Source organism: Anser cygnoides, chromosome 18 (assembly GCF_040182565.1).
Source record: "Anser cygnoides isolate HZ-2024a breed goose chromosome 18, Taihu_goose_T2T_genome, whole genome shotgun sequence".
Classification (NCBI taxonomy): Eukaryota; Metazoa; Chordata; class Aves; order Anseriformes; family Anatidae; genus Anser; species Anser cygnoides.
Window position 1 is genome coordinate 3,733,801 of NC_089890.1, and position 27,594 is coordinate 3,761,394.

General features: G+C 45.5%; 1 long non-coding RNA gene across 1 annotated transcript in view; it reads right to left on the reverse strand.

The window, feature by feature from the left end:
• LOC106041064 (uncharacterized) overlaps positions 1 to 27,594 on the reverse strand; it is a 399,163-nt gene that overhangs the window by 232,796 nt on the left and 138,773 nt on the right. The window lies entirely within an intron of this gene.

Here is a 27,594-nt window from a genome sequence, read left to right on the forward strand (position 1 = left end):
CTTCCATTCTGGATGAATCAGTTCACTCCCTATAAAAACAGCTACATGCACAAAACCTAAATCCTGGCCAGGGAAAGCTCAGAACTTTACAGCAGTATAAATAAAGGAGGATAAAAATGAAAGCATTTGTCCACAGCAGAAGTGCCAGACTCCATCAGACAAGATTTAGTTCCCCAGGAGCATTAAACCATGCTCTTGCTTACGCCATCAGTAGTCACTCTGCCATACTCAAACACTGTTTCTGAGAGAAACCATGATGTGCCTCCAGTGCCTTCTGAATTGGCTGTGCTTGCTTCAGACAAGATGGATGGGATATAAGGACCCCAGAAAATGAGTTGAGAAAATTGCAGGGCCTGACCTGGTCAGACTCCCAGCTGCACAGCCCATGTCTCCACTGAGGACAGCGGAGCTACTCCAGTTTACATCAGCTGAGAATCTGAATCAGATCTGCATTCTTCTGCTCTCAGATCATAACATTTGGATGGGATCTTACAACAGGAACACAAACAGCTCAGGGTCACTAAAACCTTGAAACAAACATCCCCTGTCTCATGGCAGAGAAAGTATTTATGTTCTGCAGCATTTGGGGTGGCTCACGAGCATCGGTGGGGAACCGAAGCCCGTATGTCTAGACAAGGTGAATAAATCTGCAGCTTGTCAAGTTGCTAAGGAAAAAAAGGCTTATTTGTTTTCTGTATGAATAAAGTTCAGTTTAACTGTTGTTCCACTAGGCTGCAAGTCTGCAAAGTGTGGAGAATTCTTGCAATGGGAGCAGAGGGTATTCAGCAGGCCCCAAAGCTGTACTTCTGCAGTTAACAAAAACTCAGTGTTCTGTGCAAACCTTATTTGACTGTAAGTTGAGCTTCTTAATTGAGAAGACACTTTTTTCCTGATTAAGAGAACCTCAGACGTCAGCTTTTGAGCCTTCACTCTGAATGACAGCTTGCACCACTTCCATCGTAAATCCAGTCCAGGTGCTATACTGCCTCTGCTCTGTGTTAAACCCGTGGGCTGCAGCGATAAGGGGCTCACAGGGAGGAGGGTGGCCAGGGAAGATTCAGGTTGCAGCACTACCTACTTCCAAGCTTAGTCCCATCTTTGTAACCACACACACCTCAAAGTGTTCCTGGCTCCTCTCGCTGATAAGCTATGAGGACTCACCCGAGTCCTTCCCAGCAAACTTCTCCTTCCTCCAGGAACTAGAAGCACAAACATCCACAACCTCCAGTTAAGGAACCTGTTCACCAACCTCTCAAAGATACTTTTTTCGTAATTGTTATGAATTGCTACTAAGAGGTAGCCAAATATTATACAACTGAAAACAACTCCTGGACTAGACCACACATCTTTCAGAGCAGCAGTGACAGCAACAAGAAATAATACCAAAGACATCATGATCTCAGCATTCTGCAGAATCTAAATGTATTTTAAGTGCTCATATTGCTAGCAAACTAACTGGTTAGTTTGGTCACTCTTCTGGGTTTGGTGGGAAAAGGGCTTGTAAGGGAGGTGCATCACCACCTGCAAACTAAACAGCCTACAAGGATTTGCTCCTTCTCTTCCTACTCATCCCAATCTTCTACCAGAGAAGGTGTGAATCCAGGAGAATAGGCAACTAGGAGAGGCATGCGGAGTTACTGTCCTCTCCCAAGGATGATGGAAAGCTTTCTAGTATGTCTCAGTAATGGTTAGAGAGGACTGGTCTCAGACCATTTATGAGATGGGACCACGTTTTGTGTGGTTAAAATGCTGTGGAACTCATGACTTGTGTTAAAGTGCTCTCTGAGCAACATTGCTGTACATTATGCTCTGTAAATAGGCAGACCTTTTTTGTTGTGCTTCACATTGGCTACTAAGAGATACACTCCAGGCTTCCAGTTCACTGTATGAAGTCATTTTAGCCTTCTCCAGTGGAAGCCAATGCATTTTCAACAAACAAACAGAAATAAAGAGTTCTCTTTTCTTTCTGCCATTGTTACTAGCAATGACAAGGACTTGCAGCTCTCCAGCAAAGCGTCCAGGTTGGACGCTCCAGCACTACACACAGGATCAGGTCACTGCCTTCAACAAAGCATAACTAGATTATACCAGCGTGGGCTTTGGCCCTACATATTCAAGCCCACTTCAGCTCCCTGCCACATGCTCACTTGCCATTAACTCAGCTGAGCAGTGGCCTCACTGTTTGCTGATTTTTCTTCATGTTTCATCTCTCTGATCTTCTTTGGAAGAGATGCTAACAGCTCGCCTCCTTGAGAGTCAATAGTTTTCTTTGCATCAAAGTAAGAAGCAAGGTCGAGATCCAGCTGCTACTAAATGATACTTTTAAAACAAAAGCTTTTGGTGGAGACTAAGCTGATGTGCTGTGAGCTCTTCTTTGGGGATAGGTCAGAGGAGTGGATTGAGAACCGGTCCTCACACCTTCTGCTCTTAACGGGCAGGCTGCTTTGGTGACAAACAAGAAAGTGCTTGATGAGATTGTGGGGCTGATTGCAGAGGGCATACGGGCAAGCTGCTGTTCACAGGAACTGATCCAAGACAAGCATTCATTCATTGAGAGACTAAACATAAACACTTTTGCATGGAAAAAGTCCACACGTGACACAGAGGTTGTCACGATGCTGTTTTTTGGTACTTTGATAAGGCTGCAAAGGGATGCAGCCTCAGAAAGCCTAGGAGGGGCAGGACACCTTAAGGTAGCCTGTGAAGAGTCCTACAGATTGCTGGTTTCCAATGGGGTTAAGATACAGGTGGGTGATTTGGATTAAGTCACATGTAGACACATGATGTGGCCATGTCACACTCTCAGGGACTTTAGTCAGTTCATTGTGCTTTAGAACAAGTACAAAAGCCAACAAAGAAACAAAAAAAAACAGGAGAAATACCTTGACTAGGAGACGAGCAGCATGGCCATGCACAGATCCCAGCAGACCAGCTTCCCTTCTCAAACCCCTTCCTCAGCAAGCAGCATGGCATGGTATTGTGTGACTGCTTGGGGTTCCTTAGGAAGCACTCACGGGACCTTAACAAGGCACCAGCCTAGGGACCTGCTGGGGAGCACACACAAGACATCCTTGTTAGCACACCTCTGCTCCTGATGCCATCTGTTCGTCTCACACATCCAACAGCTGCAGCTCGTGTGGGGTTGAAGCATCCTTCCCTTTCTCCATCAGCGCTTTGGTATCTGCTCAGGTGCAGAGATGGCTCCTGTTCCCTCCAGCCTTGGAAACAAACAGGGTAACTTCAATGGGGCAGCTACAGAGAATAAAGCAAAAGGGATTTTGGCCCCCCTTTGTGGAGGGGTGAGCAGCTCGTCTTTCATCAAGTCTCTATCTTTTTTGCTGGTCCACAGCCTCAACTTTAAATGTTGCTTCCTGAGCTGCTGCTGAAAGCCAGCTGTCTACCATTTATATTGTTAATTCATTAAAACCAGTTCTTTATCCTCTCAGGAAATCACGGCAGTCCTGCTTACTGGCAGACAATAACATTCGAGGGCTTGCTGCTGCAATCGCTGACAATATCAATTATTTAGTTTTCTGCCAATTCCTATTAGACTTTTCAGGCTAGAGAATTTACACTGTGTTATTGAATTAAAAAACAGCTAAAAGCTTTAGGGAATCCAAACTAATTAGCCGGCATTTGTAAACCCCTTTGTTCATGGTAATTTGTTTACAAGAGTAGCTCAACCTTTTAATTATGGGCACACTCACAGGCCACGTACTGCACCATTACAGGCAGGATTTTTTGTTTGGTGCAAGAAGGGCAAATATGGGGAGGCTAATTTTGCTTTAATGAGCTGTGATGACCCTGCTTGGCACTGGATGACCTAAAATACAAGTGTGTCTATAATTATAACCAAGAAAAAATAACACTCCAGATGCTTTGAGTGGGCCAGAAATCACCAGCATCCAGTTGTATCAGCACTACAGCTCCACAGCCCTGACTCAAATTCAGTCTTCAGCCTTTTCTGTAGATCTCATCTCAGGATACCTCTTCGCCCTTTTGTCTGTTCCCATCTATTTGTATTGTCCGTCTGCTTTAGGCCTGAAAGATGAATGGTTGAGTTATTATAGAACAGGAGACATCCTCACATGCGATGACGATCCTGTCATGCCGATTTGCACTTATCTCTGCAGCAGCAGGCAGTCCTCGCTCTGCGCTGTAATGTGTCCTTGCAGTCCATGGCCCTGCCCTACCAATGACTGCGGGGGCACGAGATTTACAGGTCCATTCCCTTTATATGAGTACAAGGTTTTAATTTTGGAATAAATGCTGCCGTTCTTACTGCTAGAGGATTTTAGTCCACCAAGTAGGAAACCATCGCAAGCCATTTGGGTTCCATTTTGATTGCTTTACCAGACTGAATTATTGGGCAGAACTGTTCCATGGGAACCGGGAAGAAGTGTTTGGGCTGAGATCCCAGGAGTAGGAGGTTTCCTGCCTGCAGTCTGTGACCATCTCTTCTTCTGAAGCAACACATGGAGACGTAAATAAAGTATCCAGAGAATGCTTCCCAGCTGCATCTGGTTTCCTCAGTGAAAAATTGATGCACAAGGCTCCTGAGCAGACCTAGTCAAAATTGACAATGAAAATCTTGACATTTGCCTTGACACTGAATAGGAATTTTCAGTATGTTTATTTCTGGGGGAAGGGACGACAAGAGAAGGGAAGAAAGACAGAGTGAGATGTCTCTCCATAAGGGAATATGCAGCAGATTATAGGGAACCTTGAAATGGGAAGACTGCAATGAATTTCCCAGTTCATTCTGAAAAGTTCCAAGGAACTTGTTCATATAAAATCTATGTCTACATTTTTAAAAAGGGTATCAAACAATTATTTTGAAAAAAAAAAAAACTTAAAAATGCATCATCTCTGATATATGTGCGTTTGGCATCCCTCAGCCTGATCTAACACGCTGAATACAGACTGATACAGCCTTAGCCCATGGGCTCGATATGAGTACAACGCCATCTTCCCACTTAGTCCCAGTGATGAATATGACCCTATGGCAACTTCAGCAGCTCAGGCAATTCAAACAGACACAGGCAGCTTATTGCACAGGTGGATACCCTGTGGACAGCATGGTCTTACCATGCAACAGATCAGACCGCTGTTTTTTTCCAGTCTCTGGCACTTGATTTGCTGGGCCTTTGATCAAGTTACTTTTCTCCTCTATTATTCTGTTTTCCAACCTGAATAGTCTTCCCATTTCGTTTTCTATCCTATGTCTTTTAGGCACTTGGATGTCTGCACAGTATATAGCTAGGTCTCAGTGTGCCATCTGACAACATTTCATTTAGCTTTGCTTTAAGGCCAGCTGAACATTATGTTTCAGTAGGGCAGCTGATTTAATCTCTTTGGGAATTCTGTTATGAGGTTCAAATAGCACCAATAAAAATGGAGATGGGCACAAGTGTCCCTCAAACATCCAGGTCTTCTGGACCACATTTAGTTAAAATATCATTAACTGTGCAGCATGTTTGACAAGAATGTATGACAGCACTAGCCATATGGAAAGCATAAATATTAAATACTGTATATTGCAGCCATTTGCAAGAAACTGCATTAATCCCTTGAAGGTTAATGAGAATTATTCATGTGCATCTGAGGGAGAGAAGTACTTCACTTTAGAAATTGAAAAGCTTGACATGCCTGATTTTTCACTTACCAATAAATATGAATATGGAAAATGGATGGACATCTCAGCATTGTGCCTGAACGAGAGGCCCACTGAACAACTCTGAGGTTTGTTTTTTCAGATCAATATTTTACATCATTAATATTTTCAGTTCCAGGAATCAGTGAAACAATAAATCTTGGCCGATCACAGACGGTTTGCCACTGTGTGGTTATTCTTGCAAGAGGGGAAACAGATGTCAAGGAGTCAAGACCAACCTGGTTTATTTAGTTAAGTCCTGAGAGTAGGAAGAAGGAATCAATACCAGCACAGGGGCTGGTTTCAGACACATGTAAAGGGAAGCACAGAAACGAGGCAGAATTATCCTTGATAGGCAAGATCTACAACTGACAACATGGAGACTATAGTGTTTACAATACTGAAGCATCTCCACAGAAAACACAGACAGATTTCTGAAAAGAGTTTAAGTGACTAATAATTGTGATTTCTTGCAGTAATCACTATTAAAATTATAAGAAATGTCTTTGAAACAGCTTTGTTATGGCCTGTTTTTAAATGAACCACCTGCATCAGTGGAGCTATTAAAAACTAGAAATGATAAAATTTCTGTGCATCTCTGATGAAAATAATTTGTTGTGAGTAAAATCCTCCTGCTGTTTTGCAGAAGCAGTTTATAGAGCTGGTTGAAATTCATGGATAGTCTTTTAATTAAGGTGTGGTGTTTGTTTATTTTTAATAGCATCCTTTAAAATTAAAATACTTTCAGTTCCTTTTTCTTCCACCCTGTATTTGTTTCAAAATATAGTCACCATATATATGTATGCTGCACACTCCGGCAAATTCCAGCCATTATTACCACATGACTCATGGTATCTAAAAGAAATGAGCTTTAAGCTCACACCAGAGCCCGCTGCTCAGTATCCCCCCTAGGCATGAACACCATCCTATGGAACATGGAGTTGCCTCAGCAAAAATAAAAGGAAGCCATGAGTAGAAACCACACCTTCAAGAGCCTTCAGTGTAGCTGCTGGAACAGATTTTCAGCTGATGTAAATGACGGGAGCTCCCACAGCTCAAGGAGGCAGTGTAGCCAGACTGATGCACGCTAGGGGAAGATTCAGCTCTGCGTGTGCTCCCCCCAGTGTTAAATGCACGTGCTCCAAGCTCGCTCTGTTCAGCCAGAATCAGATAATAAAACAGGTCAGTGTAAAATACAAAGAACAGCCATAGGCAAGCACATGGGGCGGTGGTGCTGGCCTCTGTCTCACTGAGGAGTATGGACCATTACAGCTGCAGTTTGCCTAAACTCACAGAACGACAGCATCACAGAATGGCTGAGGGTGGAAGGGGCCCTGGAGATTGTCTGGAGATCTGCTGAGCAGGGTCACTTCACAGGACATTGTGCAGGATGGCATCCAGGTGGGTTTTGAATATCTCCAGATGAGACTCAACCTCTCTGGACAGCCTGTCCCAGTGCTCTGTCACCCTCCCAGTAAAGAAGTGCCCCATCATATTGAGCCGAAACCTCCTGTGCTTCAGTTTTTGCCCATTGCCTCTTGTCCTGTCACTGGGCACAACTGAAAAGAGACCGGCTCCAACCACTCGACACCTTCCCCTCAGATATTTATACACATTGATGAGGTCTCCCCTCAGTATTCTCTTTTCCAGGCTGAACAGGCCCAGCTCTCTCAGCCTCTCCTCGTAGGACAGGTGCTCCACACCCCAGCCATCTCAGTAGCGCTCCTCCAGACTCGGTCCAGCAGCCCCATATCCCTCTGGTACTGGGAAGCCCAGCACTGGGCACAGTACTCCATGTGAGGCCTCACCAGGGCTGAGCAGAGGGGCAGGATCGCCTCCCTTGACCTGCTGGCAACACTCGTCCAAATGCAGCCCAGCATCCCCTCGGCCTTCTTGGCCACAAGGGCACACTGCTGCCTCCCGGTCAGCCTGCTGCCCACCAGGACTCCCAGCTCCCTCTCTGCAGAGCTGCTCTCCAGCAGGTCAGCCCCAGCCTGTACTGGTGCTTGGGGTTATTCCTCCCTAGGTGCAGGGCCCTGCACTTGCCTTTGTTGAACTTCAGGAGGTTCCTCTTAGCCCAGCCCTCCAGCCCGTCGAGGTACCTCGGAATGGCAGCACAGCCCTCTGGGGTATCAGCCACTCCTCCCAGCTTTGTGTCATCAGCAGACCTGCCGAGGGTGTGCACTGTTCCATCATCCCGGTCACTGATGACTACGCTGAACAGGACTGGACCCAATACGGACTCAGCCATCACCAACCACCACTGGCCCCATGGCACTGGTTTGGACACGGTGAGTCTCACCGAGGGCTGCAGCAAAGGCAGTGTTGGGATGGGGGAAGTGTATGAAATGGAGATAAATACAGCTAAACCCTGCTCGGGGGGTGTTGACAAAGCTGAGAAAAGGGACTGATGGTCAGAGAGAACTAGGGACACCCTAGAATTAGGGTCAGGGGGACGAGAGGGAGGCTGAGCCGATAGAGCAAGTGCACTGCTACGTCTCAGCACAAGGAGAACTGGCAGAAGGGTCAGTGCATCACACCATACTCTTGTGTTGTTCTCAGATGTCTTGATTCCCAGTCCTGGTGCTTCAGAAACAAGCCCAGAGTGCCGGCAGACAGACATCCCCCTGCAGCGCAATGCGAGCGCTGTGAAGCCCCTGGGAGAAGCAGTGTGCTACCGGGAGCGTCCTGCCCTATTTTCTGCACCAGAGCAGCCCTGCGCTGGTGTGCAGCGATGCGTGTGGGCCAGGAGCAATTGCACATACAGCCAGCTACTGGTCCTAGGGAAACCTCACTGAATCACGCACTGATCCACACACAGATTCAATCTTATGGTTATCACTAGCTGGACTTCTGAGGAATTAATGCGCTTGGTTCTTCTTGCACTGTGCCCGAGGTCAGGAAAACAGCTGAGTGAGAATGTTTTGTATTAGGGGTGTATTTATAAAAGGCTTCTGAAGGGTTGTTTAAAGAATGTTTGGATAAATAGTTAATCAATTTGTACAGATTATTATGAGACCAGTAGATGTATAGGTTGCTTATGAACACCTTACAATATTAACTACTGATATGCCTATAACCACTTGATGTAACATATATTTATCACCTCTGAAATAGCTACTACTAACCATTTATAAAACTATCACTACCATGAATCTCCTTACAAAGGATGTTAATCCATGAGACTGGGGCTTACTGAGCCCCAATTAGGCTGCTTAGAAGCAATCCAGCAGGAGGTCTCTCTCCCCTGTCTGAAGCGTAGTTTCTCTTTCAAGAGTGTCTCATTGCCCAGAAATCTGGCAGCCTGTGAACTCCAGCAGAAGAGTTTTACTCTGTTTTCATTGTTAGACATAGCACACAATCACTGTTAAACCATTGGAAGGAAAACACAGCTGGTGATTCTGGACTATGTTATATTTTTATTCTGAGTCATTTACCACCTCCTTTAAATAATCCCAGAAGCCTCCACAGGGATTTACTTTTATGGCACTGGATTGCTCAGGAGTGTGTCTGTCTCTGGCCTTTTCCTCCCATTTTTCAATTTCCATTCTGGCCTGCATCCACCGGAGGAGGGAATGTGCTTAAAGTCACTCAGATGAACACTGTAAGGCTCTGAGGCTGATCCGCAACTGATAAAAACCAGAGCAGATCTGGTGGCTTCAATGAAGCCACGCAGTCATACCCATGCTGGGTCCTCAGCTTGCAGAGCTGCACTGCTGCTGCTTCCCCACCAGCCACAGCTGGGGCCGGGCAGGACATGTCCTATTTCCAAGCCACGGTGTGGCTGAGATCGGTTTTGGCCCCTAGCCACACGCAGCGACATATAAATCAATGCTACCAATTGATACTGGGTGTTTGAGAGCACTGACTGAAATTTTTAAATGCATACCTTATAAATGTTCACTTGTTCAAATCTAAACTGTGGCTAAACACTGCTAGCCCATGAGCAAAGGAAAATGGCACACTGAATATTGAAGACTTTTTTTTTTAAATTGGGTGTGAAGCTGTACATAGAGTTACTGTAATTTTGTCAGAGAATGCCACTGCCTCTGCCAGCTAGCAGCAGTGCCGGGGGCCCGAGGCCCACCCTCTTTTATCTCTATCTACAGGTTCTCTCTGGAGTCAATGGAAAAATGTCACCCCTGCAGAGGTGATAAAGTGAGAAGGGGGATATCCCACCTTTCCTCTGTGTGCAACAGTGCGCGGGTTGGGACGTCGACACGCTTAATAAACAGACTTAAAGTATATCAGCATGCAGGTGCGATAGCTCTGTAGAGGTTTTTCACGTTAGACATACCAGATCTCTCTGCATCCTTCACTGCCCTCATAAAACCCAGAGTTCTGGTGCTCCACGAAGCTAGAAGAAAAGACTTGCTTTGCCTAAAATTCCCCTGGAAACCCCCAGACAGGGGAAAAGCCAACAAGAAATGAAAGTAAAACCAATCCACCCCACTCTGCTCTGGTACCCAATCCCTGCTTGACAGGGTAAATGAACCTAGTGTGAGCTGTGAGATCAGAGCAGACTTTGGGAGTAGGTTAACGCCTGTGGTGAGAAGAACCTGCCCAGGAAACAAGATTCCCTGCCTTGGATGTGTCGTGTCCTCTTTGGAAGAAGAGGAGCGAACAGAAAGCCATCATAGTGTTCCCTCCCACACAGGCTTTGGGACAGGCAGCCCAGCTGTGAGTAACTGCAAGGCTCTGCTCAAAGGCAGATACATCCTTTACAGACTGAGGATTTTCTTCACTCAAAACTGTTCGCCCTCAAAATTAACCTCTAGGGATACTGAGCAGCAGTGAGTTTTTCAGCAGGTTCACCCTGTAAGTCACAAGAGAAACATCCCTTTTAGTTACTGTGAAAGCTGGACTCTCACTGGGAAGCAAGCAGCATCTCTCCTCAGGTTTTTGTTTATACCCCAAATGCCATCCTCTAATTTTCCAGATGATTAAAGCTTGCATTTCACTTTGGGGAAAGCAGAACTCCAAGAACCTGTGCAGTTAAAATCCAAGAATGCACAGTTCTTCTCCAGGAAGCATTTTGTGCGCTGCCCACAATTAGAGCAATTGGTCCCTTTACATAAGCAAAGCAATTCTTTATGGCAAATTAGCTTCTTGTTAATGGAGACCTGTTATTTTCAGTAAGTCAGCATTTTTGGTGGGGAGATTTAATAAACTTTATTCTTCTTCCTCTCACAGTGATAAAGCAAATTTAATTTTACTTGTATTATTAATAATACTAGGCATCTCTTGAACATGTATAGTAGGCAATCTGAAACAGTTAGTTTGGTTCAAATATCCTCCTTTCTGATATAAGACTGGGGTAAATGGAAAACATTCATTCTTTCATAAATGGAGAAGTGAAGATGTACTGAACAGGTGACACTGACCCTTAGGAGAGAGGGCCATTACCAGGCCCATTCATCTCTTAAAAATATCGCTGATATTCCACTTGCTTCAGAAAATACAAGCAATGAATAAAAAAGGCTCTGTCCTGAATTCACAAAGATTATTTTCAAGCACTTCCATCCCACCTCTAAGCCATCACGAAGCCCACGGTCACACCTTCCCACAGCCGGGGTCCAGGCTTTGGTTACAACACGCTTTTTCTCCCAGCAGACCACCTCATCATCAGCCTCCACAAAAGGACGTTAAGTCACAAAGTTTTGTGCAATGCAAAGCATTCAATAATGCACGAGATGAGGCACGACAGGCACAGAACAGCATATGATATGGTGGAAGCACCATATTCCCCCACCATCTCTGCCCAGATATCCCACAAGCAATAAAAGCTTGCTGTGCCATCACTATCGGATAGTGCTACCGAGTTTAACCAGATCTACAGGGAGTTTAAACAGACACAACACCAACTCTAAAACTGGCTGCCTGCTACAGAGGATGAGACCTTTTACGTGGATGCCTTTGGCCCTGGCCCTATTGCTTGGCCGCCCAAAAATTCTGCATGACTCTTACAAAGGAGAAATTTTATACCCATTTCTTCAGTGCATTAGTATAACAGCTGAAATCCTCCTTTTGCAGAATAATATTTACAGAGGCTAAGAAAATAATGTTCTCCTTCCCTTACTGACCTAGCTGTATCCTGGAGTTTCAGAAATAATCAAAGGCTTTTCAGTCACTCTGTACAGATGAACAAGAGACCGTGAATATGTCACTTTTTCCCCCTTCAGAGAGACTTTCCAATGTAACACCCTTCATTTCTTCTGGACATACTCTCTTCTCTAACCAGCACTGACACATGCATGGTGCTCTCCTTACCTCACGGTTACTAGTCATGCCTTACCGGCTCATTTGGTCCAAACATGATAAATCAATTTCCATCCAATTAGGCTATGCCTGAAGAATTAATTTGCTACACTTTAGACTGTAGCATTTTGTATGTTCCTAAACGCAATTAGAAAACTTTAATTTAATCTTACACGCCCAATATGATCGGCTGGTACATAAGACAATCCAGTTGTGGCTTGTACAGCATGCGATTGTAGTTGTAATTGATTAAAATTGTTTTTGCAAGTGTGTCTTGATGTCATGCATAACTCGATTTGCTTTGGGTCTTACTCCTGTGAGTACATATGTGCGTCAGGAGCCTTCTGCATGTGAGCAATGCATCAAACCCAGAAGGCTTTATGAGTACAAATAGGCAGGTCCAGGGCTTGCTGGCCCACAGCACTCATTTTCTCCTGAAATAGTGATCAGAGACGTAAAGGTATTTGGATGCTAGGTGGAATTCCAAAAGAGCAAAGGTGCTTAGGTTGAAATCCTCAGAGGCAATGGCAGGGGAATCTGTCCTCTTTGCTTCTGAAATCCAATCCAAGTGCTGGGCTTCCGAGCCCATTTGCCTTAGGACAGCTCCGTTCAGAGCTGAGAGTGCTTCGGGTCCATTTAGGGTAAGAGGAGTTCAGGGCAACTAGTCTTTTAAACATGACCTGGGTGCTTTATGAGGCCCACAGGGCTCTCAGCAGCCCACGCCCTCACAGTGCTGGCTACGAGCAAGGCCACACCGCTGTCGGGAGCAAGCAGCCCAGCCCCAGGTGGCGCTGGCAGAGGAGGGGACCCCAGCGACACCTCTGGCCAGGGCAGGTGGGTTCTCAGCACCCCTGTCACCTCAGCCTTGCTAATCTCGGTGCCTACAGTTAAATTATGGAAACTCCCCTCCATCCCCATCTTGAGAAAACAGGCTCTAAGCTCACCAGAGAAGTGGCCATCTGAGCGTCTCCAGAAATCCACCTAGGCATTTCCAGCGTTAGTCCTAGCTGCTTAACCACAACTGGCCCCAGGTACCAGACACTCTATGACTGGACCTAGCTTAAGATCTAGAATTTTCTTATAAGACCTGGACAGATATTTCACCCCTGAAAAATATTTTGCAAAGAAACCATTGCTTTGAAACATTTCAACAACAAAACATCTGCTTAGCTAAGCCAAAAATGCATGGACCAAAAACCCCACCATTTCTTACTTTCAAAAGCAGGCTGCAATGTGAAGCTTGACTGTAACTGGACATGACAGTATCCTAAAGCCTTCAGTTTTATTCTCCCACTTCTGAGAAGTGTTTATATTTGAAATCACAGTGAGATAACATGAGTTAAAGGCACATGCTCTCACTTCTCGATATATAAGTAACGGATTGTTCCCTGGATAATACCAGGGCTTGTCAGAAATATCTAACAGAGACACTGTGATTTTCCACAGCATGCAGTTCTCACTGTGTCAGGAGGTAAGAGAATTTCAGATAGGTGGGGAAAAAGCAGAAGAGACAACATGGAACTATTCTGTGCCATGCAAGAGATGGAGTCTGTAAGTTTGGTTGTGATTTATTTTCTTGGTTAAGAACAGAAGGCAGAAGGGAAATTCCTTTGCATATATATAACATAGTTTAAAAGACAGGAAGCTTATAAGGTACAAGACTGTGCAATGAGATGGTAAATGACATAATGAATGCCTGTGCTTTGGAAGACAGGTTAGGACAGTTTGGGACAGAGGACAAAAACATCACACAAACTTCAGAATGACACAGAATCAGGGTCCCTGCTAAACTAGCTGCTGATTTGGCAAATATACATGCAATGTTTCTATTAACTACTACACTGCATTTTGAAAAAGGAGATGTTAACATGGCAATGATTTTCTGTCCAAAGCTTCATATGTTTTCTTCAAACAAAAGTAGGTAGCAAGAATTTTAACCCTCTTTCATTCTCGACTGGCCTGTCTCAAATGGACAGACTGGCAGAGGGAATAGCCAAGAAATTAAGATTCTTCCAAAGACATCAGTATTTATGTTAAGCTGGCATCAGCTGCACTCGGTTCCTGGTAAGGACCATGCTGATGCTTTTAGAAGTTTCTGGAACACTGCAGAATAACATACAGCCCTGAACATAAAGGTGCAGCAGTTCTCTTCTCAGCTCCCATGACATCCAGCAACACTACCCAAATCTCTGCTTTTTACCCTCTCCCAGCTCGGTGCCTAGCACTGCAGAAACCTCCCCCACCCTCCAGACTGTCTCTTCTTACCCTCCAGCCGCTTCTAGCAAACCTGTGCCCCTGGCAATGTAACTGACCTTCAGCTGGCCAGAGTCCGAGTCGACCGGGCTTGGTTAATTACCATTAGCATCACTGCTGTCAGCATCCCTAGCCGTGCTGAGGGGGTCTGGTCTCCTGTGACTGCGGGAAGCAGCCCTGTCAAACAAACCCCAAAGAGGATCTGTAATAAAACTGGGTAAGTTCACCCCCCTCCTCCTGCTATACAGAGGCTGCTCCAGAACTTCCTCCCCGTGACAGCTCGAGGTTTCCAGGTTATTGATGGCCAGTCTGTGCCTATTTGTTCTCTTCAATAGCTCTTCTCCATCGCAGCATAAACTCCCTTCCTCCCTGTGGGCTTAGAAAGAGCAACCGTATCTCTGCTCAGCCACGCTACCAAAGCTCTCTGTCTGAGTGAAGCTCTTCATCTTCTTGATCACCCTTCGCAGCCCATCTCCAGCTCTTCCAGGGCGGGTTCATCCCTCTGCAGCACAGGCAGCTCTAACAGTGCATCGTTTCCCTCAGAGTCCCACCTTGGCTTTGTGCAGCAAGGCCAGTGCTTCCCTCAGGCTGAGAACTGCCTCAGACTGCTCTGGGTCATGTCTCCCACCACACTTTGTAGTTTCCTAGCCTAGTTTTGGCCTAATGCACTCAGCTGTCTCTCTCACTCTGTTGTGCCTAACAGAAAAATGTATATTTTTAAAAATAACCTCTTACTGTCAGCATGACCAGGCCTTTTGTGTCGTTAAATTTTACTTGTTTTTTTACTCCCATCCCGAAGTTCACCCAGTTTCACCCAGATGTTTCTCTGCTGCTGGTACCTTGGGATTGCTGATGCCCACTCCAAGGCTGTATCGCCAGTTGGTTCACATCTACTTTTTGGACAAGACAATAGTAAAATCATAAACCCCAGTATCAGCCCTTGAAAGATTTGTAATCTGCCTTCTCCCTTTATTTGCTTAGTGTACCTGCATGAGTGTGTAATATCTTGCATTGTTTTATTACATTCTTTATAGAAATTCAGGCAGATCAAGTCCACTGAGACGCAGCTGCCTAACCAAAAACTGCTACTGAAAGCCAGTACATCTACTACAGGTAGGGCCATGTGATGTGTCCTTATTTCTCTCCAGATCATAAACCTTATTTCCTTCAAAACAAGCTCTAAATCCTCAATTATTTTTTTTTCAAGCTGGCACGATGTTGCAATCCATTGACATGAACCATCATGGACTGCCTACAGTCCAGGAACTGCACAGTCTGAGCTGAATTCCAGCCACCGATGCCCACTTATGAGCACAAGACGAAAGCCTGAGCAGCTCTGTATACGTCTACTCACACCGCAACCAGATGTCCTGGGTGCAGAACTAGTCCTGAATAGGTGTTTTACACCAACACTTTATCCATTCACACAGCCCCTACCGCTCCTGCTAACAAGACCTGTGTGCCAGACTTCCTGCCTCTGGGAGGAACAGAGGCACTTAACACCACTTAAAAGACGCATTTCATTTTCTTTTAATCAGATGTCACGGAGTAAAAAAGACAAAAGATTAGGCCACTTCTCCCTCATACAGAATAAACAAACAATGGGTATGATGGGAAAAAATAAAGGGAAAAAACAAGCTTAGTAGCAATTTTTAAAGGTCCTGTCCAGCAAAGTGTGTAAGCATATGCTTACTGCTTAGCCCTGCACAGGAGTAATTGCACTAAAGCATCCTGCTTGGATTTCCAGAGGTGGATGAACCCAGTGATGTTAGAGCAGGAGCCAGGCCAGTTTCCCGATGCTAAAAATGGTGTGCATTATTGACGTGTTTTGCAAGATTCGGTCAACCTCCCTTCTGCTCCTTTTTAATACGGTGGGTGTTAACGTATCAGGTGTTTCAAATTGTACTTCTAAAATATTCATTTCTCTGAATATTAGATTTCTAGTCATATTATTTAAATGTATCAAGAAAGCTTCAACTAAATCTTTTAATCCCATTTGATCTACAAACAGAGCTGCAACATGACAGGTTGGATTAATGCATTTGGCATTTGTGAAATTATAAACCTCACACTGCAAACAGACAGCAACTGCTGCTGCTCTTTCCCTTCCGCTTTTGTAACACCAGGCTAAACTAAAATAAACCCCTTCCCTACATCTACATTTGATTGAAAGATAGACATGCAGGAAAGGGTGAAGTATCCTAAGTGATGGGCTCAGTGGGATATTGAATTTATGTCTACGCTTTGATGCTTCTGGGTTTCGTTTTCTGCTCCTGAGTAGAATTAATTCTGTTCCCCACAGGAGCCGATTTGGTATTCTACATAAAACCCCACATTTTATTGTTTTATATCCAACTTTCAGGGAAAGGCAAGAGGTCAAGGGGAGACAGAAGGAATGAAAGGTGGAAAGAGAACCTTTTACAAGCCAAATACCGTTAACACCTTTTTTAATATACTAAGATCCATTTTGTCTGTCTTCATTTCAAAAAAAAAAAAGACGAGCTCTTTTAAAGGGGCCCCTGAATCCTCATTTCCAATTCCATGTCCTTCCTGACAACCCTTTACCTTGTGTTCTTGACAGTTGCACAACTGACAGCGTTACTTTTCCTCTTGTGCTCCACAGCCAGAGCCAGAAATGAGATCGCCAGCTCCCCGCGGGGCCTGACCCAGTGCCCCCGAAGGCAATGGGGAGAAACCCCCTCGGCTCCGACCCCAGGCTCCTGCGCCAGCTGCGGTGAAGCAGGTGAGCTCTCCTGGAGGGCCCAGAACCAACAAAACGTTGCCAGGCTTTGGCAGACGCTCATCGGCATTCAGAGCAGCAGCTTCCGTGGCATGGAGGACACTTCAAAGCGCCTAGAAGCAAATGTATATATGGAACAAGGCAATGAAAGGGAGCACAAAAGGCGGCCACAGGTAGGGAGGAAGAAAAGGGCAATGCTTTAACCCAGAGGGCTTTGTCTGAAAGTTTCCTTCCTGAAAGCCCGGGCCTAGCTCACAACATGACGCTGCTCCAGATTTTTCACTGGTCTGAATGTTAAGCTGATGGTCAGCTCATGCATTGTTATGTGTTATATAAATATGCAGGCTTCCAGACCCAGCAAAGCTCTTCCAAACTTGGCAATTACACTGAACCAAACTAACCTTGCTAAGACAAAGCCTGCTCCAGAGGCGCCTGTGTATGGTGTGGAGGGATGTTTCAAACATCTGTCCGCTTTCTTACACATCTATCCATTTGCTTACCAACTGCACTCCACTGGGTGTGCCCCCGGACAACCCGAAGTACCCAGGGCTCGAGCCAGATGGCACCACACCCCCTGACCCCGCTGCAGTGCCCTTGCACAGCTCCAAGGACAGATCCCTGTCCGAGATGCTCACCACCCTCCCAAAGCAGGGCGAGGGGCACAAAGAAAAATGTTGTGCCCAGGACCTGGGTCAAGGTCCACCCTCCTGAGAAGCCCAGCTGTCAGTTAGAGAGCACAGGGGTGAGGCTTGAAAACCAAGGACCCAAATATAGCACATATTTGTCTTCGGAGGAGTTTGCAGATAGCTTGACACAAAACCTCTAACTTGTACTCTGAAATTGACTGTTCTGCAGAAATTTTATCAGCAAAGCGTTCATTTGGAGAAGGATAAAACCTCCTTCAGAGGCAGGGCAGAAGCCCCATGAGGAGGCACCAGGTCCGCACAGGACCCCGCGGTGCACACACAGGCACTGTGTGACCCCTCCAACCCCGGTGGGGATGAACCTACAGCAGTCATGGATGCTCAAACTGGGCCCAGATTTGTTAAATCCTAGGGCCTTGGACAGCTTTAATGCAGCCCTACTTAGAGCCTGCAATGTGAGAATGACTCTCTGCTATTTTGGCACTAATAGTGTCAAATGGCATTAATTAAAACAAAACGCTTATAAAACAGGCTGGATTCATCAACAATACGTGAGGAGATATTTTTTCTTTTTTTTTTTTTTTTTGGAGAATTTTAATGAATAAACAGCAATTCCTATTCATTATTTATCTACTTCTGAATTTTAATGAATAGTTCCCAGCGCTCATTAACAAATCTCTGTATTTATGGAAAACTGGCACTTCATAAATATCAAATTGTGCTATTTTATGTGCTGGTTTTATATAAATATAGAAATTCTGTAATTATCACTCGAACTGATCATTAAAATTCAAAAGCAGATAAATAAGCTGAAGCTTTCTGCCTTAGTATTCAGATAAAACATTTTTCTTTTCTTTTCTAAATGCTTCCCCGTGCCCCCACGTGCCATGCCCTCTCCTCGGGGTGGCATGTAGCCACCGCTTGCTTTGGAGGTACCTGCTTTCTGCTGTGCTGTTTGGGGTTATGCTCCGTGCCAGCAGCGAGGGACTCCTTTGTTCGCCTATGCTGGCGTTTTCTCAGCCTCATCTCCACGCTGCCAGCATCCTGGTTGGCATTCTCATTTTACGCTGATCTGTCCTATTTCCCCTGACGTTGTTATTGACTTTTGTATCGCTACAGCACAAACCATTAGCCATTTTATGCAAATCCCTGTGCTGAATGAAATCTTTGTCAAGTCCACAAAATCGAATTCCAACTTGCCATGCAATGTAACTGTATAAAGTTGCCTTTGTTAGGCACAGCTGGGAGGAAAACCAATCCCATCCTATCCAAACCAAACTAAACCGATGCAACCCATGCTCCACATGATCATGCTCCTCTTTGAAGTGCAGAACAAGCCCTATTCTGATCTCTGTTGTGTAAGGCAAAAGCTAGAGCAACACTGGTGCTGTCCAGGAAGCCATACAAAATTTGTATCGCTTTATTTCAGATCAGTGCTTCTTCCAGCATCAATTAGCCATATGAAGAGAAAAAATGCATTGAGGTAACACTCCAACAACACCCTGGTAACCTGCACTTCAGCTGGCTTCACAACACACTGTCACCAAATCCGCAGGACATGACAAACACTTTCTAGAGGTATGGTGGCATTCCCATCCCACAGGACAAGGAACTAAGGCGAAGAAGGACGTAAGAGGGGGTCACAGAGGGGGTCTGGCTCAGGGGCAGTACCGCAGTGCTTACCCAAGGGGACGAGCACACAGGTGGTATTTAAAAGACAGACAGAACTGCGACTCCTACAAAGCAAAACATGCTGAACCTAAAAAGCCCTCAGGAGATTATGCAGACAGATTATTATCAGGGCAATGCAGCAGCCTTGTGTTAAAGGTTATTCCCTTAAATACCAGACCAGTGAAAGCCATTGCATTTAAGGGCAGGAAAATTTGTCTGCTCCCTGATTGCATCAAGCCACGAAACCAAAGGTTCCCCGGGTTTCACCTCTCTGTTTAGAGAAGTGTGTGTGCATTTTTTTAGCTATTTCTTAGGCTTTTGCAAGTCATGCAATGCCCTTGCCATAATAGCCTGAGATACTTGTGAGGATTGTTAAAAATGTTCAACAAGATGTAATAAGCAAATGCAGCAGCCATGTCTCCTAACAACTATTTTTTATTCTTTTTTTTTCCCTTTTGTTCAAAAATCCTAATCTCCCTGTGGTTTTGCACATTGATGCACCTGTAACAGAACAGACTTTGGATCTCAAAGACTACGGCACCATCTGAGCACCACCTCATTTATCAGGTTTGCCATGGGAAAACTCCCTTCCAGTTTCCTGACGAGGCTGACGGGGTTCATAATGGCTTGGTCCAAAATTTCCCTTATGTGCTTATCTGCTCCCCAGAGCTAAATCACACCAAGGCTGCTCCAAATTGCAGTCAACCAAGTCAACATTCAGTTACATCACCTGTGAGATGACACTTTTCTCTTTTTCTAATCCATTTTAACTGTAGAAAAGCATGGTTTAAAGACAGCGAGGAGTCTGATGCATTTTAGGAGCAGCTTCCTCTTTGCTATTAACATCAAAGAGGACAAGTGGTGTAACAGCTCCTCACCTCATTTCTTCCTTGAGCTTTCCTTTGCCTCCTCTGACACTGACGTTGTAAGCATCTTGGAGCAGGAAGAGTGTGTTTAGTCTGTGGTGGTATGGCACCTCACATGATGAGGCTCCACTTCATCACTGCAGGCCCAGAAATAAAGATAAGACAATGAGTAAGATGGATTAGCTATGGCACTTCACTCTAGCCATTAAAAGCAGGTTGTAAAACTGTCTGGCCAGTCGCTGGGAGAAATCATGGGGATCCCTGCATGTAAACCTCATCTCCCAGGACGATGGCTGTCTCATCAAGGAATGCTGCAATCAGCTGCTTCCACAGGAAAAAAAAAAAGGGAAAAGGAAAGAAAAAAAATCCTCTCTCCACACTTATTTTTCCCTTATCTCTTTACTAGTTTTTAACTCCAGCTCCACTTTTTCGGTCTGACCCTTTTTCTATTGTGCCGAGCTCCTCCACAGTGCTGGCAGCTGCTATTCAGAGAGTCTGCAAGGCAGCTGAAGGCTGAAGGTTTCATTATAGCAAAGCCCTCCTAATGTTGTGCATTGTGCATGGTTCAGCAGTGCAGTCATTAATCCTCTCCCACTGCTCTCTGCCACCCCTGGGGGAGGTTCTACTCCAGGAGGCATATCCCCTTGGCCTGTCATGTTGAGAGCCAGAAGCTCTTGAATTATTTTTGAATTTATTGCCACAGTTGCAGCAGAAACATTTGACTTTTCTGTCTAAATCAATACTGGGTTCCTTCCTCTTTTTTTTTAAAGGACATATGTCTACACAACTGCTTCACTGCCAAGCTCTTCAAAAGCGCAAGCAGAGTCAGCGACGTTGGATCGTTCTGGTGGCAATTCAGTACGCCTTTCAACTGCCTATCTACAAGCAGGTCAGTCTTGTACTATTCAACCACATTCCCCCTCCATTCCAGGTTTGATGTTGACCTACTTTCCCATGTCATAATTCACTAATATTCCCCTCAGCATCCAGATGATAAAGTGAGCGAAAAAATCCAAATCCGACTTGCACCAAGCAATTATTTTCACATCCATCTGTATTCGCTGTGTTAGTGCCAGGGTTTTGTTAATGCACAATAGAGGATAATGAGATCACTTTTTAATTCTCCATCTTCTTCCATCTGAAGCCCTGAAAGCACTGGGGAAGAGCTGTCATGTTTTACCAGGGCAGCGCTTCACACCGCAGTGTACCTGATAGCAGTTACGGACGTGTGTTTACAGAAAGGTGCAAGGAAGAAGCAGATAAATAAACCGATGTAAATCCCTATGTCAAGCATTTGGCATAGTTTCAGTAACACCTCAGGCAATTTGACTCCCTTTACAAATACTGATCCTTCAAACTAAGTCCTCAGGTAACCTTCAGACAGAAGCAGAGGTGGGGAGATAAGGTGGTTTGGTTCTGTCAGACACAAAGGCTTTATTTTTCCAAGTAGCCCATGGGCTGTACACATGGAAATGCAGCACTGCAAAACATGATGCTACGGAAAGGCTCCGTCCCTGCAACGAGGAGATGTAGGTCCAAACTCCCAACGTCACCCAGTCAGAGCACTACACGGCACGGTGTCCCCATCAGGGCAAGCTCACCGCCGCACGTACCGCTCAGGAAAAGGAGCAGTGCCGAGCTGCTCAGCCGACCGCAAAGCCAGCCCTGGCCTCCCGCTCCTGTGCTCAGAGCCGTGCCAAGGCACAGACTGGCTGCCACGCAGCGAGTGGACAGGGATTGATAGGCCTTAGGGCCAGAAGAGACCACGGCGCTCATCCCGTCTGCCTTCGCACCGACCATATGCTGTCAACATCTCACAGATGTTACGCGGACTGCACGGGACTTCTGAAGGCTTCAACCAAACAGCCCTGCGCAGCCGGGTCGTCTTCTGCCTACGAGAGGGTGTGTGAGTGTTTACTACTTGTTGGAGGAGAATAATGGAGATATCAATATTTAACAATGATATCTGAGGCCTACCACACGAGGAGAATGTAGTGTACTAGTAGGTTTTGTTTATTTTCTTATTTCTAATTTTTCTCCCTTCTAAGGCTCTTATATTCCACAGCTCACTGTCATATGCTCTCCCTAAAGACAGATGAAGCAATGTCCTGCCATCTGCTGCACGGAAATCCCTCTCCACACCCCTTTCCAGGAGGAGATGTACATGAGACCTTGTGTGCCTGTGGCTTTGTGGTTCACCGTGTGCCTGTACCTGCAACAGCCATTTCAGGGAAGCACATTGTGTTTCTGAAAAAGAAAGCAGAGGACTTCCGAGTTATGATTAGGACTCAGATCTATGGGGCAAATGGGCACGGGTTTTAAACTCTGCAAGTTTTTGCAGCACAGACTAACTAGAACTCCAGCATGACAAGTATAAACGGGCAGAGGGACATACTAGCTACATTCAAACCAGAAGACTTAGGGACGCATATAACCTCCTCTGTACCAAGTCACAGACCAGGATTCCACAAGTGATCTTGGAGTAAGGTCTGAAGCCCTTGACATGGAAGCAGAAGTTTTCCAAGCTGTGCTTTGTTTTAAATATGATATATTTTAGCTGCTAAAACTGCTGTGTATTCAGAGAATCTCCAAATATGCACAACATAAGCTGAAAATACCTAGATGAACTTCTTGAGTCGGGTCAGATGTTTGTTGGTATTCTTGAAATAATCCTCTTGATTTACCAAAAATTACTAAAGAAAGCTTGACATAAATATATTTGAAGAAACTCTGTTGCATTCAGTAGAACTGGGATGTCAGTTTACACTAGGATTAAACTTGGTACACACAACTTTCACTGTTCTCAAAGTCCTGTTTTGATGGAACAATCTGTGTTCCTGAAACTTTAGGGTATTCCCCAGAGTGCAAATTTCAGCAGTAGGCAGAGCGATGCTACTTCAGAAGGTTCCCTAAGTAAAAAGAGTCAACAATGCCACTCCTTGTCAAAAATAAATAAGGAAAACAACACTTTAAATCAAAAGAAAGGGCTGCTTCTTTTTAAAGCAGGAGGTGTTTTTAAATCATCAGGTTAGGATAAGTGCAATATAGTCTGGGTTTCTATAAAAGTTAAAGTTGGACAAGTCATTCACTCATGAACTGACTACGAAGTCTCCTGACATTTGTCTGTACAAAAGTAGTAACTACGGGTTAATCAAGTTCCACTGAATCCATTTGTAATTGTGTTCTCTGTAAAGGTGACATTATGAGGCATCAGAAGCTACGGTGCACATCTGCAAGATCTGCTAGTGGGAAAAAAAAATTCTGGCCTTACAAATGCCTCTGAGAGCTTCAACTGACTCGACGCATTGCTGGATAATGCTACATTACACAGATAGTTAAAGTCTCTGGAACAGGTTTGAGTGCATGGGTAGCTGCTGGATAACTGCAAGGAAAGAAAAATGAGGAAAGATTTACTATAGCACAGGAGGACGATGTGCATGTAGACATCTTCTAAATAGAAAAAGCAGCCTCCTCCAGACACATTTGATGACAAGAAAATGAGCTCAGCTCCCAGACTATGGTCCAAGTTCACAGCTAAAGTTGTTTCTAAGCCTTGCAGTTGGCACCCTTTCCACCCCATCCAAATACAGCCAAACACAGCCTCCTGAACATGGGGAACTGGCTGGGGAGCAAGGAGACCCATCCTCAGCTGTGACCACACGCAGAGCTGGACTGAAGTCAACCAGGCTCTGAGGCTTTTACCAGCCTTGCTGCGAGGTTCTCCTGCAGAGACCTTCCTGCCCTCACGGAACATCATTTTTCTATCCAACAGCATCACCATAGGGGAGACCAAACAGCTGCAGACCGCGCCAGTGGTGGGCCACACCACTGAAATCTATTTGGAGGATGCTGCCACCAGTGGGTGCACCTTAGAAATGAGGTTTACCCTCAGGAATGTGAAGTGCATCCTGCCAGAGCAGCAGGATCCATACAGGAGGCCAACAGGCAATGAGAGAAGTGCACATGAACTGGAGGCAGAGGTGAGCCACCCACTGTCAGCATGTGGTTGTGCCTTGGCAGTAATACATTTACACATCCATGAAAAAACAAAAAACATGCAAAACAAAGCAATATGGTTGCAGAAAGCTAATCTCAGGGGGAGTGTGAGCATCTCCCAGTGACAGAGAGCCTCCACAATATTTTGCACTTGTATTTGGAAACAGAAGCTGCTCTGGAAAGAGCCCAGTTGCAGCTTCAGCCTTTTAACAACCAGGCCAGGCAGGTGCAGATCTGCATTGAATGTCTGAAATTTCCACTGGGCTGGAAGTGGATTCAGCTCAATAAATGCAGGAACCTGCCCAGGCTGACTGACATGGCGGGAGGCTATCAGGGCCTATCAGCTGCTACTGAGTCACTTGGGCAGACAGCCCTCCTCTGAAGTTTTACGTGGGGCTTTGCTGAGCTTAAGGCTGCTTTCTCACCTTGCTTCTCAGGAACTGAATAGCTCGAGCATACTGTTAACCTTGTGCATAGGAAAATACATCCTGCTTAACGCATGATTTTGCAGACCCAGGATGTACCAGCATTGCTGTAAATTTAGCAATTTTGCTGTCTGGTCACATTTCCTCCCCATCAGCCTGGGCAGTGTGATTTGTTGCCCTGGAAGAAAATTGCTATCATGTTAGCAGCACACAGCAGCAACCATTCTAACATCTGACACAGCCGTGGTAAGCTCCTGACCTGACATTTAGGAGAGACTCGTTTCGACTCCATTGCGCTTTGGAGTAAGCCCTAAAGACCTTGCCCATGCTTCACACCAGCAGCGTTGCCTGTGATCAGCGCCTGACTCTTCATCTGCTGTGCCTCCTGGGGTCTTTTTATTCTTTCTGGACATTCAGGCTACAAATGGCAGCTTCTCAAAACTAAACGGCTGGCTTGTGGCTATGGAATGGGAGGTAGAAGGTGTGGTTAATTCCCAGCTTGGCCACATGCATCTCAAGTGATATCATTCAGATTTCAGGGCCTGGTTTATCCCAGAAGCACTAAGCTGCCCCGAACTAAGCAGCTACCTAACAGAGCTGGATGTGCTTGCCACACTTGCAGATCAGGTCCTTAACATCTCTGCTAAAGGCCCTGTTAGCATCAGCAGCTGAAGGGCAGGCACAATCCTACCGCCTTTCTTTGGCCTGGATCTCACTGCCAGGCACGCTCCTCCAACGCGCTTGTGCAGCACCGAGCACACAGAGCTCCGGGGGGTTCAACAGAGGAGCAAAAAGAGAGAGTGAGAGAGAAAGGATCTCCCTTACCAGGGGGTCAGCAGGAGGGGGTTCTCCCACACCCTGGGAAAGCTGATCAGAAAACGCCAGAGGGAAAAAGGATTCTAATCCTCCCAAACAAACTTGGAAGATTACACAGGCTGACTCATGGGCACATTTAATGGGTTTCTGGCAGAGTGATTGTACCTCCTCACTTGAACTGCTCAAAACGAAGGCAGAATTTTAGTCACACAGAAATTACATCAAAAGGAAAAGCCAGATGTTTTGTGAATCCAACCACTAATGAGCTACAAGTGCTGTTTTTTTCCATTGTACAAGAAAATTATGAATTTTTAAACATATACAAAACAAATTGTTTGTGATTACATTAGACCTTCAAAAGAAAGTGGGAACATAAATTCAGAGATGAATAGCATAATATTGGATGCTTGCCTCACTGCTTGACTTCAATAACTTATCTCAATAAATCCCCCAGCAGAAAGCATCTTATGTACTTCAAGTCTGGAGAAGATGAGACATGAATGCTGGAGGAATTACAAGACAGAGGGGCTTTCTTGCAACAGTGAACAAGCTGAAAATTACAAGGTAATGGAAACTCAGCAGGAGGCCCCGTACCCTGCCATTAGCTAACTCCTACAATGATTGCTGCAGAAATCACTTAGGTTATGTAAGCACCGTACACTGTTTCTGCACTTTGCATCTCTCTCCACCTAAGCACACAGACAATTTAATTAGGCAAGAGGAGATACCTGAGCAACAGGGACTTCACCGTGCAGATGAAGCAGAGCTGCCTCCCCGACCAAAAGCAGCCCTCTGTCCCAACACGGCCGTCTGCCTGTCCCTTCTTTGTTGCACTTCAACACTGGCTGCACAGATTGGTTTATTAAAACATTTACCTTTTTAAAGCCAATATAGCCCCGTCCTCCCAAAACCACACCACTATCATGACTGCGGAGCTTGAGGGAATGATGAATTAACAGCAGAAGGCAGGAGAGCATCAGGCTTGAGTTGCTTATACAGCAATTAGCGCAGGTCTCTCATGCTTCTCACTATGGTCTCACCCCAAAGACACAGTTGTTATCCCAGTCTTGGATAAGAAGTCAGATTCATATAAACCTCCCTACGCTTTGTTTCTTGTTTTATCCTCATTAACCTTGTGGTTGGTATGTCCTTTTTCCAGTATAAACAGGGAAGAAGAAAACCAACCCAGCAGGTGCAGTGTGGTAGGGTAGAACAGGAAGTACATGCAAAAGAAAGCAGGTCAGAAGAAAATGCTTCCTCCAAGAAGCTAGGACATAGAAACAGAGGAAATCCTCTGCTGAGAGTTGGGAACATGCAGGGAATACAGGGGAGATCATATCAGACTTTCCCCAGAAGCTGGGGAAGGCGAGAGCAGGAGTAATGTCTAATGGAGCATCACTTCATACTTACGCAGTGACACTGGTGCTGTGAATGCACTTACAATGCAGGCACCTGGAGGCACAGTGCCAGGACTGGGGAGCAAGGCACTTAGCCAGGGGCCCTGCGGAAGGGCCCTCCGGGACAAGGGGGCACCAGGAAAACATTGCAGGCCCCAAGAACTGCTCTCTTCTACACTCCTTTATGCTATCACATCACAAAGCTGTTCTAAACCCTGGCTGTTACAGAGCCTGAGGTTTCAGAAAAGCCAAGTGAACAAGATGCCCAGGCTATCCTGAAGTTCATGTTTCTCATCCCTCAATAAGAAGTTTAACCCCACAAGACCCTGGCTGTGTGCCACTGGCCACGGCAGAGTTTTAGAGCCAGAGGACAGCTCCTCCTCCAAAAACCACGGTGGCCAGAGACATGATTTACTCAGCAGTGAGGAAACAAGTCACAGAAGATCAAACCTGCAGCCTGGTTTTTGATCTTGGGTGCTTAAAAGATCTGAACCCATATTTAGGTACTCACATGAAGTATTCCTGTGCATAACTGTGGAAAGCTTGACTCTGAGGGACTTCAAGCTAGATACGACTTGACACTTCTGATAGCTGTGATTTTGTATACATGCCTGAGAGTCAGGCCTAACCTTACCTGACATCAGTCCCAGCATCCCCCAGAGAGAGGTCAGAATCAAACCCACACCGGGGCTAGATTAAAGCATGCCCTAATGGAAACCCTTGCAGTGCCTGTGCAATGCTTTGGCTCTGCCTCAGCTCTCAAAGAAAGGGCTGGGAGTTATTTCCTCTAAGGCTGTGCCCCTTCCACGCTATCAGCATGTGCTATAACCATCAGCAACTCCTTTGATATACACGGCTTGTCTTTAAACTCAGCC